The sequence below is a fragment of the Eublepharis macularius genome, chromosome 11 (genome assembly GCF_028583425.1).
Source record: "Eublepharis macularius isolate TG4126 chromosome 11, MPM_Emac_v1.0, whole genome shotgun sequence".
Taxonomy (NCBI): domain Eukaryota; kingdom Metazoa; phylum Chordata; class Lepidosauria; order Squamata; family Eublepharidae; genus Eublepharis; species Eublepharis macularius.
Genome location: NC_072800.1, coordinates 21,526,611 through 21,539,537, shown reverse-complemented (window position 1 = coordinate 21,539,537; position 12,927 = coordinate 21,526,611). Strand labels below are relative to the sequence as shown.

The 12,927-nt window shown below is 40.1% G+C and overlaps 1 protein-coding gene across 3 annotated transcripts in view; it reads right to left on the bottom strand.

The window, feature by feature from the left end:
- The window catches only part of EGFR (epidermal growth factor receptor), a 197,500-nt gene that overhangs the window by 183,327 nt on the left and 1,246 nt on the right, over positions 1-12,927 (bottom strand). The gene's annotated exons all lie outside the window — the stretch shown is intronic.

The window sequence follows — 12,927 nt, the reverse complement described above, 5'->3', positions numbered from 1 at the left end:
TAGGAGCTGTTGCACCTTCTAACACAATATAATAACAAACCGCGATTTACAACTGACAGCACGCAATGGTTTGCTGGTGAGCATAACTGGAGGATACGCATATCTGAATGACACACATTTGCTTACATTCATACTCCTAACAAGCTTATCTTTCTCTCCCTATTCATACCATTGTCTGGTTTAGATTGCATATTTCTTGGAGGCAGAAACTAGTCTTTTTGCCTATGTCACACTAGCATGTTACATACATGGATGTTGTTAAAACAATGAGCATTAGTACACATTAATTTATATGATTTTGTAGGTGGAAAAGAGATAAGTGGTCCTTATAAGAACATTTATGACTCAGGGCCAAGCTACACATGACGAATGACACTTGAACAGCAAGTGTATTTCTCCCAGTTCACTTGCCCTCCACTCAATCCACTTGTCGTTCAAGTGTCATTCGTCATGTGTAGCTTGGCCCTCAGATGTCAATGGCTGCAATAAGGAACAATCTTACTAGAAGTTATTTGGCCCTTGTTAAAAAATATATAGCTACAGAAGCACTAGTCAGAACACATGCAGCCTTGAGGTAATTAATAAAGTGGTAAGAAATAAAATACTAACTGAATTTTACCAGGGAAATGGAATCCACCTTCCTAACAAAGGCTACATTGTTCGCCAGGTCAACACCGTGTTTCTTTATGGGAGAAATCAAAGTACCTCATTCAACAATCCCTCCAGTTGTAAATGAATAGCTTTAAAAACACAGATTACTTGTCTACAGTTCCACAGCTAGATACCCACTTAACGTCCAAAGTTCTTTTGGGGAGGAGAGCAGCTTTTACAGAGCAATTAATAGAACAGAGAAGAGCCAAGAGAGCAACAGCCCAGAATTGCAGAATTACCCTCCATGAGCAAATCACAGATAAACCCACATAATAGAAGAGTACAACCTATGATTATGGTTGTGCAGCAAGTAATACCGACCCATATCCATCCCAGCCACTGTTCTGCTAGTACCACAGAAGGAGTTTCTAAGACAAAAATCAGAGAGATGTCTCTCTTGAGCAAGCAAGCCTGTTGTCGTAAAAGGCAGAGGAAGAGGATAAAGGAACTACGAAATAAAGTTTTCCAGTTTTGCTCGTTATCCAGAACCTTTCAAAGGATATTCTGGATTACAAACTGGAAATGGAGCCTAAACAGGAAACAGAAGAGATCTATTATTGACGGGAGTACAAGCCAAGTACAAACCATAGTATCAATTAGCATCCTGCAGTGCATCATCAATTAGTAGCGATCTGATGATTGTCGAAGTTTATGGGACACAGATCTGGTTCATGCATGTACATTCCATCAAATGCTAGCTTGCACCAATGAAGGCCTATTGATTCATGCAACATCACCTCAAAAGCAATACTTTTTTTAAATCAAGTCAATTCATACCTTTAGTTGTCAGTCATCAAGCATACACTCATTGTGCAAAGAAATCATGCAATCTGTGTGTAAGCTAGTTCACAACTAATAAACTTTTACTAACTGGGAAAAAAATTACATCAGAACACACTCGCACAAACTCTTCATAGATATTTAAAACTAAAATATGCAAATAGGGATGGAGGTAATGAAGGCTTCTGAACATGCACAAAACACTCCTTTGTTGACAGATTGTTCAGAAATTTTAATTCTTATTTCTGCTGGCAAATGTGAGAAGGAATTTCCCAGGAGCCAAACGCAAGTTCCAACCATGCCCAGAGAATCTCCACTGCAGCATGACAACTCCTTTGGAATAGTTTTAACTTTGGAAAGTATAACTTAAAAACTTCATCTCATCAATGAATCAGAAGGCACAGCTTAAAAGGAGCCCTCAGTTTTTGCATCCCAAAGTTTGTATGATTCTGAAAGGGTGAAAAATAGGAAGGAGGAGGAAACTGGTAGAAAAGCAGGTGGGGTCTGAGCCCATGAGAACCAAAGGGAGCAATTCTAAGCAGGTCTTCTCAGAAGTAAGTCCCATTTTATCCAATGGGGCTTATTCCCAGGGAAGCATTCTCAGGATTGCAGCCAAAGTAAAATCTGGAATGGGGTTTTGTTTACAATGGCTCGAGCATTTCTTTACTGGGAGAGTTTGCTTCTACCACCACCACCCCAATTTCCAAAATTCTTTTCCATCACGTACTAGTTGCGCACTCTCCAACAACATGTTGCTCTTTTCCTGAGATATAAAAGTATTGATTAATGTGTCTTCCAACCATTGTTTCCAAGGCGGTGTCCAAAATATTTTTAAATCAATTTTTTAAAAGGAACACTGAAAATTCAGTTTGGTTTAAAAGCGAGCACTGTCTTCAGGGCTGGAATTCAAACTGCTACACAATATTCCAGCTACATAGACAATCACCCAACTACACACTACATAAAAGTCATACAACACAAAATAACGTGCAGCTTGTCACGTTATATCTCTATAAGATGTGTTATTATTAGTCACACAACCTTTCATCTTAATGGAATTAGAATATGCCTCAGCCTGAATCTAAGAAACTAGTTGCTAATTTAAGCAATCACTTATTTCTTTGCTGAAGGCAATGTTGAAATATCTGACCAGACTGCCAGAACAAGTTACTTACCATAACTCTACCTCCACCCTTTTATTTTACGCATTTTTTGCAACTACGTTTACTTGGGGTGAAAGAGAAATACACAGGGAAGTATTTCATATTTATAATATGCACTTAAGATACGTGCATCCAGATTTGGATAGCCCAGGTGATCCTGATCTCATCAGATCTCAGAAGCTAAGCAGGGCTGGCCTTGGTTAGTAGTTGGATGGGAGACCTCTAAAGAAGACAAGGCAAAGAAGACGGGCAACGGCAAACCACTTCTGTTAGTCTCTTGCCTTGAAAACCCCAGCAGGAGCAACCATAAGTCATCTATGACTTGTTGGCACTTTCCACCACCAAGATAATGCACATGGGAGTACTGAATACTACAGCCACAATCCAGCACAGAATTAGAAGGGCCTGAATCCATTCAAAAAGATGGGCTTCAACATGCTTCGTTCTGTGTGGCCTAAGAAAGTGCCAAAATCATGCTTTGATTTAGGTCTTTAAGCATTAAGATGTTTCCAGCCTCTTGAGATGCAATCCTGCTTCTCCAATCTGAATCCACAGGTTGCTCTCCACAGTAACCAAACGGAACCCTCCTCACCGCTTCTGATTTTGAATAGCAGCCTGCTCACTTTTACCATTTTCAAGCCAGGAGGAACTGGACTACACATGGAACCCAAAGATAAGCGAACTGCTAGACCATCCTATCGGTCATACGGGAGGATCACTAAGCTAATGTGCCTAACTACCATTGGGCAGAGTGGTAAAGGGCGAGTTAAGTGTGTATGTGTGCATGTGCGCACACACATGTGCACACAGTCTTATCTTTGCACCCACCAGGAAAGTGGGTGTTTTGTCAGATTGCTTATATGCAAAACTTCACATGGCTCATAATAAAGTCAGACTTGCTTTCTTTCTATTCAGTGAAGCGCAGGCATTAAAAAAAATCAGGCTATTAAATGGAAAATAAGGAAGAAATACGCCTGCCACTGCTGAAACATTTATTTCTGCATCTGACTTCAAAACTGAGTTTGAAGATTTGAAACTTAAATTACTACAAAAAGTGAAATCCAAGGGTAGGCTTTGCACCTGGGACGTGCAATAAAGCCAACCATGCTACTCCACATGCTACCACAGACTCAAGATAAAAACGAAAGGCAACACTGTTCAAGTTGTTACAAATGTCAGTGATTCACTGACATTGTACTTACCAACACGCTACTTGCTCTGTTTGGTCCTGCCAAAACCTCCCCCTTGAACTCTCCCACTGTCGGGGGAGGACAGGGCATCAGATTTTAGTCAAAATGTACATTTTAACACACACTTGAGAATCTTCCCTTACTCCAGTCAATGAGCATTCCCACATCTGTACTTTTTCTTACTTTAAATGTTCTCACACTGTTTCTGCTATGGAGGTGGGTGGTTGGGTAGAAAACTAAATATATGTTTCAGACAGAACATGTCTTCATGTAACTTACGTTTGCAGGTAAAACAAAAAAAAAGACAATCAAAATAAAACTGTAAATCTACCCTCCTGCATGGCAATCTTATTTATTTAAAAGCCCAACAGTATACAAATAAAATTTTAAGAAGTCATTTCAACCATTTGTGTACTTGCACATGGCAAGTGTTCAGAAGTGCTTTAACAAGAACGTATGAAATCTGTCTTAAAAAAAATAGATAGTGAACGTTGTTCCTGCCAATATAAGCAAATTCAATTTATATAAATGAGATAAATGCAATGCTGTATCAACAACATTACAGTACTTAAAAGGCCTTGCTATGGATCAAACAAAACAAAATATTGGGAGGTCCTTGAATGGATCCCCCAGGATTTTTTTTTAAAAGAAATTACACACGATTCTGATTCAGAGTTTGGCTGCAGGGTGGGGAGAGACAAGAGTTAATCTTTCACTCCCCAAATGCTTTCACCCATCAAAACTGACTTGTCCCCAAAGCCAATATTAAATATGGAGTGGGAAAAACAAGCATCTCCTGTTTTTTCTCCACTTTTATGACTAATAACATTCCCATGAGGTGGTTTGTTTCCATCAGCAAATCAAATCACTTCTCTTTCTGCTCTATGGCCTCAAGCAACTGCCATTTTCCTTTATAAATGCACTGGGGTGACTTTGAGTCTTTCAAATAAGAATCTTTTGATGAAGAACCGGCAATCTTAGAAAGTGAAGTGAAAGCTACACTCAAAGAAACTGGGAGAAACAAATCACAAGGAGTAGATGGTATACCAAAACAGCTATTTCAAGCTACAGAAACCAAGTCCATCAGAATCTTAACAAGAATCAGTCTATGAATATGGAAAACAAAACAATGCCCCACAGACTGGAAACATGCAACCTACATTCCAATTCTGAAAAAGGAGCCGCCAAAGACTGCAGCAACTACTGGACCATTGCATTAATTTCCCACACAAGCAAAGTGATGCTCAAAATTCTACAACAAAGACTTTCCTTGCTTTAATGATATGGCTCATTTGGCCAACAGGCCTTGAACAATGCCACACTAAAAACCGCAAAAATAAAAATATAAAAAATAAACTGTTTTAAAATGTCCGGACATTACCACATTTAAAATCCTTTGAACTTAAAAAAAATAAAGCAAAAAAATTGGCTACAGCCACTGTTACTCCTAAATTCACATCTTCCAGAAGGTATTTTTACCTTGTCTAGAATGGCCAAGTTTTCATTGTCACAGAAAACAGGAGTAATCCACACATCCATTATACCACAAAAATTGTTACATTCCAATAAACAATGCACCCAAGTTTCTATCTGTCCAGTAGCAAAGTCAAAGTCTATGAGAATATGAAATCTTTTGTATTCAACTTTATATAACCTGAGAAGGAATATAATTTACTCTTACATGCATAAATGCTCTCCTGTATCATGGAATGGTTAAAAAAACACCTAAGTATGGCAAAGATGCCTTTGGATAGGATAATCCAATATATAAAGCAGAGCATACCCCACCCTATAGGCTCTCTGCACAGTATTCAAAAGATCCAAGTATACAAACATTCATTCACCAAAGAGCATGCTGCTAACACTACTGTTAAGCCCCAACCACTGAAATCTAGCCTCCATTAATTTCCTCCATGGAGTGACATATAAGTCAGATTTTAATAAACAGAGATACCCATTAGCTTCTGACGCAAACAGAATTTTCAATCAGAGCCCAAAGGCCATTGCCCAAGTCACACTTCCAGAGATTGCAAGCCCAGTTCCACCCTTAGAGAGACATTAGTCACCCAATTTGGCACACCCACAATCTTCTGCAAAAATGATAACAAAGGGGAATCTAATGTGTCTCTGCAGGCCTCGATCCATATTGGAGCTCCATAAAGAAGCCAACCCCTTACTTTTGAATTAAAAACTGACCACTTTTATTATAGAAAAAATATATTATTGCTTTTGTCGCAACCAAAGCCCCGTTATGAACATTCTTAAGGTAGGCCCTCCAAGCCAAATTGGCTTGAAAATAGACTACTAAATAACAAAACTGAGTTACTTGCTCTTCAGGTTTCCATTAACCTGACAGTTGTATTTCTGTATAGGATTAGATTTAGAGAACACCATAACCTTAGACTTCCCATGGTTTATTGTCAACCCTTCTGCACTGCAATATTCTGAAAAGGCCTTCTACAAACACCGAAGGCCCACAGGAGAGCTGGCTAGCAAAAGTGTGTTGTCCGCATATAACCACAGCAGTCTTGGGGCATCAGCTAACACTGGTGGGTAAAATTTAGGGTTTCTCAAAAAACGTGCTAGCTCTTTTATATACAAACTAGTGAAAATTCCGTTGTGGGAAAAAATGCAACAGGCTCTAGAAAGGGGAGGGTGGGCAGACGAGCATTGTCTCCTCCTCCATGACTGATCCCAGCTGGGTGAAGGGGGGGGCAGGCATTGCTGCCTGCTCTGTGCCTGATCCTGGCTTGGGGGGGGCAGGCATTGCCGTCTGCTCTGCATGTGATTCCAGTGGGTTGAAGGTGGGAGCGGACATTGCCTCCTGCTCCACTCCTGATCCCAGCCTGGGCTTCCTACCATGGCGTACTCTTGAAGGGACGGGCTGCCTCCTCTGGGTTTCCCTCCATGCAGCGCCCTCTAGAAGTGCACCAGGGTAGGAAGTGAGTTGTATGGAACACAGTTAGCCTTTTATATAGTAGGATTAAACAACAATGGGAGTAACAAGCATCCTTTCTGTAAAGGAAAAAAGTTGGACAAATGGCCTCCCAAACTACAACGAACTGGAGCTGAAGGAGAATGGTTTAACTTCTTTATAAACCACAGCAGTCTATTCTGTTACACTGTTGTGCCCTGATGTGGGCTTCCAGTACTAGCACAGTGCCACAGGTATTGGCACTGTATTGAAGCAAGAATCTTTTGAAGCAAGAAGGCCCACGCTTCTTTAACAACAGCTTATGCAATCAGGCTACGGCACACAGGGCTCACATTCCGATCATTTTACTGGAGACTTAGGACCTCACATATTCTAGGAAAGAGTTCTTGTTTGTCTACCATGCATCTCCAGAGAGATCACCTTAACACAGTAAAGGGAGAGATTCGCATCTTAAATGCAATATAATACACATGCACCGTGGACCTACAAATTGGCTCCAGCTCTGGGCTTCTGTGGTTCATGAATTTCATACATGTTTGTCCCATCTCCATTCATTAAGGTATTCGCTACAGATACTCAGAGTTAACAAAGAGGACTTTTGTCTTTAACGTGTGAAAAGGCGCTGTTAGATCATGAGAACAGGAATCAAGTTTGTTGCAATACTTCTCACCTTCTTCTCTTGCAAGAAAAATAAACTTTGAAGATATTCAAATAATTGGCACCAAATCCTGTATTAAGATAGCCTTGAGCAGTTAGACAAAACCTGCTTATCACATTTGTACGTATTTAAAAAAAAACTCAAATAAGTTTATAAAAAGCAGTATCAAGGAGGACAAGCATTTCCCAATACAAATGCAGCATGCTTCGTCTTAAAAAGTTTCCAGGGAAGAGACAAAGAGACAATAGAAATTCTGCCCAGCAATTTAATCTTAGCGTGCAGCCTTGGTCAAGATCTGGAATCAAAAACTGTCCTTGACCAATGCTTACAACTCTCTAGGGAATGTGATAAAGCAACACTGCTAGGCAGAGGCAGAATATAGTCAAAGATGTTGGGAAGAAAACTTAATTTTAAATTCATTAATTCTATAGACCTGTTGGGGACAAGAATAAAATTATGCACAGGGTGATGTTTATATCAATACATATAACTCTAGCACTCGGGGGATATTCGAAGTCTATAACATGTCAGGCATTAGACTGGTTAAGTGTAAAAATATATCTGAAAAAGCCTTAAGGACCCTGCCTATAAGACCATAAGGAAAATCAGAGAACTATTCCATGCTTAAAACTTCATGCAAATGTTCCTTACCTGTTCATGAAAAAACTACTCTTTATATCAGAACATTGGTATCAAATTAAAATGAATGGAACATAACGGATAAAAACACTATTTTAAATATGTAAAAGGTACGAAGTTTATTATACAATGCAAAACTGGTAGCACTTTTTTTTTTAACCTTCCCATTAGGTCTCTTACAGTGTCTTCATACATAAGAAGCAATAACACTGGTAAGACCCAGGTCTGCTTTATAAAGGATGCAATCCTAAGGACAGCTCCTGGGAGTACTATTTATTTATTTAATTTATTTATATAATACTCTGCCTCTCTCCGCCAACGAGGACAACATTGTTCTCCTCTATTTTAGCCTTACAACAACCCTGTGAGATAGGCTGGGATAAGAGAGAATTAGTAGGACAAGGTCACCCAGCAAGAGTAAGGTTTTGAACTTGGGATTCTCAGATCCTAGAGTGACACTCAAACTATACATGGGAGGATGCACCAGTGACTAGACCTGCTTAAGATTGCTTCTAAAATTCGGAAGCAAAAATACACTGCTCTGAAAGTTAAGACTTATTTCACTCACATTGCATGCTTCCTTCAGTATGGAATTCATATTTACACATATAAATTCCTTTGCAACAAGAAAATACTTGAACACTCGGGGGGGTGGGGTGTGTGTCAGATTTCAGCAAGAGCAGAACAAAAAAAGGATTTAGTAGGTGCACTGTGGGTGGAAATCAAGGTTTAAAGGCCTACTCTTAAATATATGCATTATTAAATCTTAAAACATTACATTTTTAAAACCAAAGGATTTGTGCCTTCAACATATGTAACTATCCTATTTATTTATGATGCTTAATTTGTCACACTGGCAGTTGCCCATATATAAACAATACATCACATACAGCTCGAAACCAAAGGATGGGGCACCCTAACTTCTGACGCTCCCAACTCTTCCCTGATTAGACAGCAATGGAAAATCCAAGACTGTTACGTTCATCTGCATTGTTGAGTTAATCTGCATTTATACCAGCCTGTGTACCTCTTTGAGATCATAATCTATTTAAACAAGTGGAATTTTTTGTCATTAGCTTCAGTAAAACAAGAACCCTACTTCGTATGTTTGAATTTCCAAGGACGTCCATTTGACTGTTTTCGAGATCTGCATACTGAAAACTGTTATAATTCACACCCAAGTCATTTTCTCCCTGTTGTATTACAAACTTGGCCAATCCCAAATGAGAAATAAATGCAAGTTTTAAAAACAAATCTCTAAAAGTGTATGTAGAATTACTTGTACTTTTCCAGCAAGAATTATATAGGCTCAACCCAGATATCATGCAAAAACATGGTTTAAGTAAACTAACTATGGTCAGAGCCTGTGGTCGGAATGTGAAACAATAGTTTGAAGTTACTTTATTAACCATGTTTAGTTTTGTTTGATGGCTGCAATGCAGACACCCTGGCTCAGCACTGGTTTTTGGCCCAGATGCTTCTACCAACTGCCTTTCCCAGTGACTTATAAAAAGGTGATGTAGGTTGGCAGTCCCCATATGTCTGCCCAAAAATGTGCAGCCTGAACATTATTTGGAAAGCAAAATAATGCCAAAAAGTACATTCAATCCACTGTAATGAGAGCCTAACCTATTATTCTTTAAATGTTTTTATTGATCAGTGATTTTAAAAAGGAGTAATACACAAATTGGAACTGCTGCAAAGGTTTATGGCATGCACCCTTCCTACTCAGGATACTGCCCTTTAATGTGCATTTCCCCAGAATGTAAGAGTTGCCTTTCTAAATCAGACCCAAGTAACATCTAACAGAGCATGCTGTTTGCTACAGCGTCCTGCCATGTGCTTCTGGGATGCTCATAAGCAAGCCACAGAGAGTATGGTCATTCTTCAATGCATGTCTCCACTGGTGAGTAATCAAATGATACTCCGCCTTTGATCATGGAATTCCCATTCAATTATGATGGCTGACAGCCATCGACAGATCTATACTATACTCCACACAACCGTCTAATTGTTTTTAAAGCACCAAATCTAATGGCGTTTTACTAGTGATTTACCCAAGTTGTATATCCTATCACTGGTACTGAAAGCTACCTACCTACTGAACCGCTAATCAGCTGCTTTGGATGATGCAGTGTTCTACTGTTTTGTGACAGGGAGAAGGGGAAAAAAGTGTGCTCTACTCTCTTTGCTCCATAGAGAATTATGAAACCTTGTTAAGTCTGCCTTAAGACGTTCTCTTTTTGTGAACTAGAACCCCCACTAGAACTAGGGGGGTTCTAATGAACTAGAACTGCCCAAGAACCGCCTTTCCTCAGAGGACAGATTGATTAAACCCTTGATCACTTTCGCTGAAGGGGACCAGCAGACGGGGCATCTGCCAATCCACAGCAAACTCATGCCAGTTGGTGAGTGCCCCTTGTAAGCAGCCGCTCCTAGCAAGCACCTCCAGGATCATACAAATGTTCTCTATGTTCCAAAGAGCAACTCTGCTAACCTGCCTTCTCCATAAACTTGTAACTTAGCTGCAGGGGGCCTCAAGCTACATGTTACCCGAGGGATCCAGGGCTGTCCCCTGATTCACCTTCTTCACTTTAGTGAAATTCAAGCATGGGTGGCAAATCTAATCATAGCTGTGTACTGAGGGAGCAGAGTGATATAAAAACAGTCCACAGAAAAAGGTAAATAATTGTAGTCCCTTCCAGCTACTGTCCCACATCAGTCTACATACTATGCCCAAAAGCAGAATGCCTACGTGGAATACCTACAGCACAACTGCTGCATTTAGGAATCTGCAGTTCACTATATATTAATATCAGATTTATCATACAGCTAATGCGACCATATTCATCGAGCTGCAGCCCTAACCTCCAACTGAAATGAAGTTTAAGTATACATAACTGCACTTGCTTACAATTAACCCTTTTGCCCTCCCCGTCCCCTTCTTGCCTCCTATTCTATTGGAATTCAGACTGTAAGCATTTCAGTGCAGGTATTATGTTCCTGTGCAGCATCTTATAATCTGATGATGTGTCTTGAGAAGAGTTGTGCGATATATTAAAATTCAATGAATGAAATCAAGATGGGTAGTTCTGTTCCCATGAGCACAGAGCAAAACCAATTCCTATTCCCACCACTATATGAAAACGCGCTTTTATTTTTGTCCCGGTTCAGTGATGCTCAGGAGGCAGCTGTTAGCAACAGAGATCACCGTTTTATTCCTTAGTATCACGCTATCAATTGGTATTAATACATATAACTGTTGCATATTTATCTTTCAAAAGGCCGAACTCATTGGCAACAGTTCAATCTGAATTGCATTAAAGTGGCTGGGAGTCTATTCAAAAGAAAAAACATAACCCAACCCTGCCTCTATTTCATCACCAACAGGTATGAACTCGCTCTTTAGAGAGTAAGAGAGTCCTCCTTGATTTTAAGGTTGTGCAATTAGCTCCTCAGGGAGGTGTGTTTCTTCTTTTCAAGATAGTTTTATTATCTGGAGTCATGAAATGTTTAAATCACATGAGCTGAGCAAAAGTATCAGAGAGCTCTTTTCTCAGGAAAGAAGTGGGAAGGAAAGAAAGATGAAAATCTTCATTTCCCGCCTTTTTTGGCAGGTCCCCAAAATAAAGTTGATTTGTCTGGAACTGAAGTTGGCTGCCTACTTTTAAAGCTTTTACAAAAGCAAAGAAAGAAAATCATGAACAGGCCAAAAAGGGGGTGGGGGAGATTTCAAACCTATACTCCTGGCCCCACCACAATTTTCAAACTGGTTTCTCAACAATGATAAAGGCACAATACTTTCCTCACATTCTCAAACATAAGCCAGGTGAATGGAGATAGAGCCAGACAGGAGGAGTGACATGGCGAATGCTTATAGTCTCCCAAAGTATTTAGACTGAGAACCATACATTTGAATAACTCCCAAATAACAAGAACAATAAAAGAACAGCTGAGAAAGAATCAGGGATCAGGAGTAACTGTTTACCTACACTGTACATCTGCTGGTGGATAAGATAAATAACACTAATAGTTAGGTGGGCCTTTAAAAAAAAGACGAGTAAACAAATAGCGCACTTCTAAACCTCAAATCCGTAGAGAAGACTGGCTACTGGGCTCAGGCATGCCTATGAATCATTGGTGGTTTTTCCCAAGTTACAGGAAGAGAGTAATAATCTTTGGGCAGTAACTTCTTTGCAGGGTATTCTTGCTCTTGTGAAACTAACACATCAGCCGGTTAGCGAGGCCATATAAACAACAGCATCCTCTCCGTGCTGAGTTATCACGTATGTAAGGGCTTCAATGGACCAAGGGGAGGGGAGGAAGAATCATAGATGAATTATGAGTTGTCTCCAAGGATAAACCAAGAAACCGAGTTCCCAAAAGAGAATTCAGCCCCTTCCTTTTCATGAGCTAGAACCCACTTAGTCTCATGAAGGAAAGGAGGAAGACTGAAAGCAAAAACTCTGGAAACAAATTCTATGTCAAAACTCTTAACTCTACCCTAGATGAGGCTCGCCCTTCTACAAGTAGCAGGGGTCACTCCAACGGCCCCACATCCTCTTCCTGGATAATGAGGCCATTGCAAGGCAGTGGAAGTGGGTGCCCTAACTGTTTGCTTGTTCTCTATCCCATTATTAGAGAAGAACCGTATTCAGGAAGTTTGAAGACAAACTAGGAGGGACAGGAAAGAAAACGGGGACACCTCCTGACCTCCTCCTCCACCACCCCTTCACTTCATACACACCTGAGCTTTCCCTCCAGCACCTACCTAACCACTAATAATCATCCTGGCCTGCTCTCGCCCAGCAAAAAACACCTGGAGCAGAACAAAACAACCACCCAAAAGATTTTAAAACGCTGCCTACTCCCTGATGAGCCAAAAGGCATCAGTTGCCTTTGGCTTGGGTG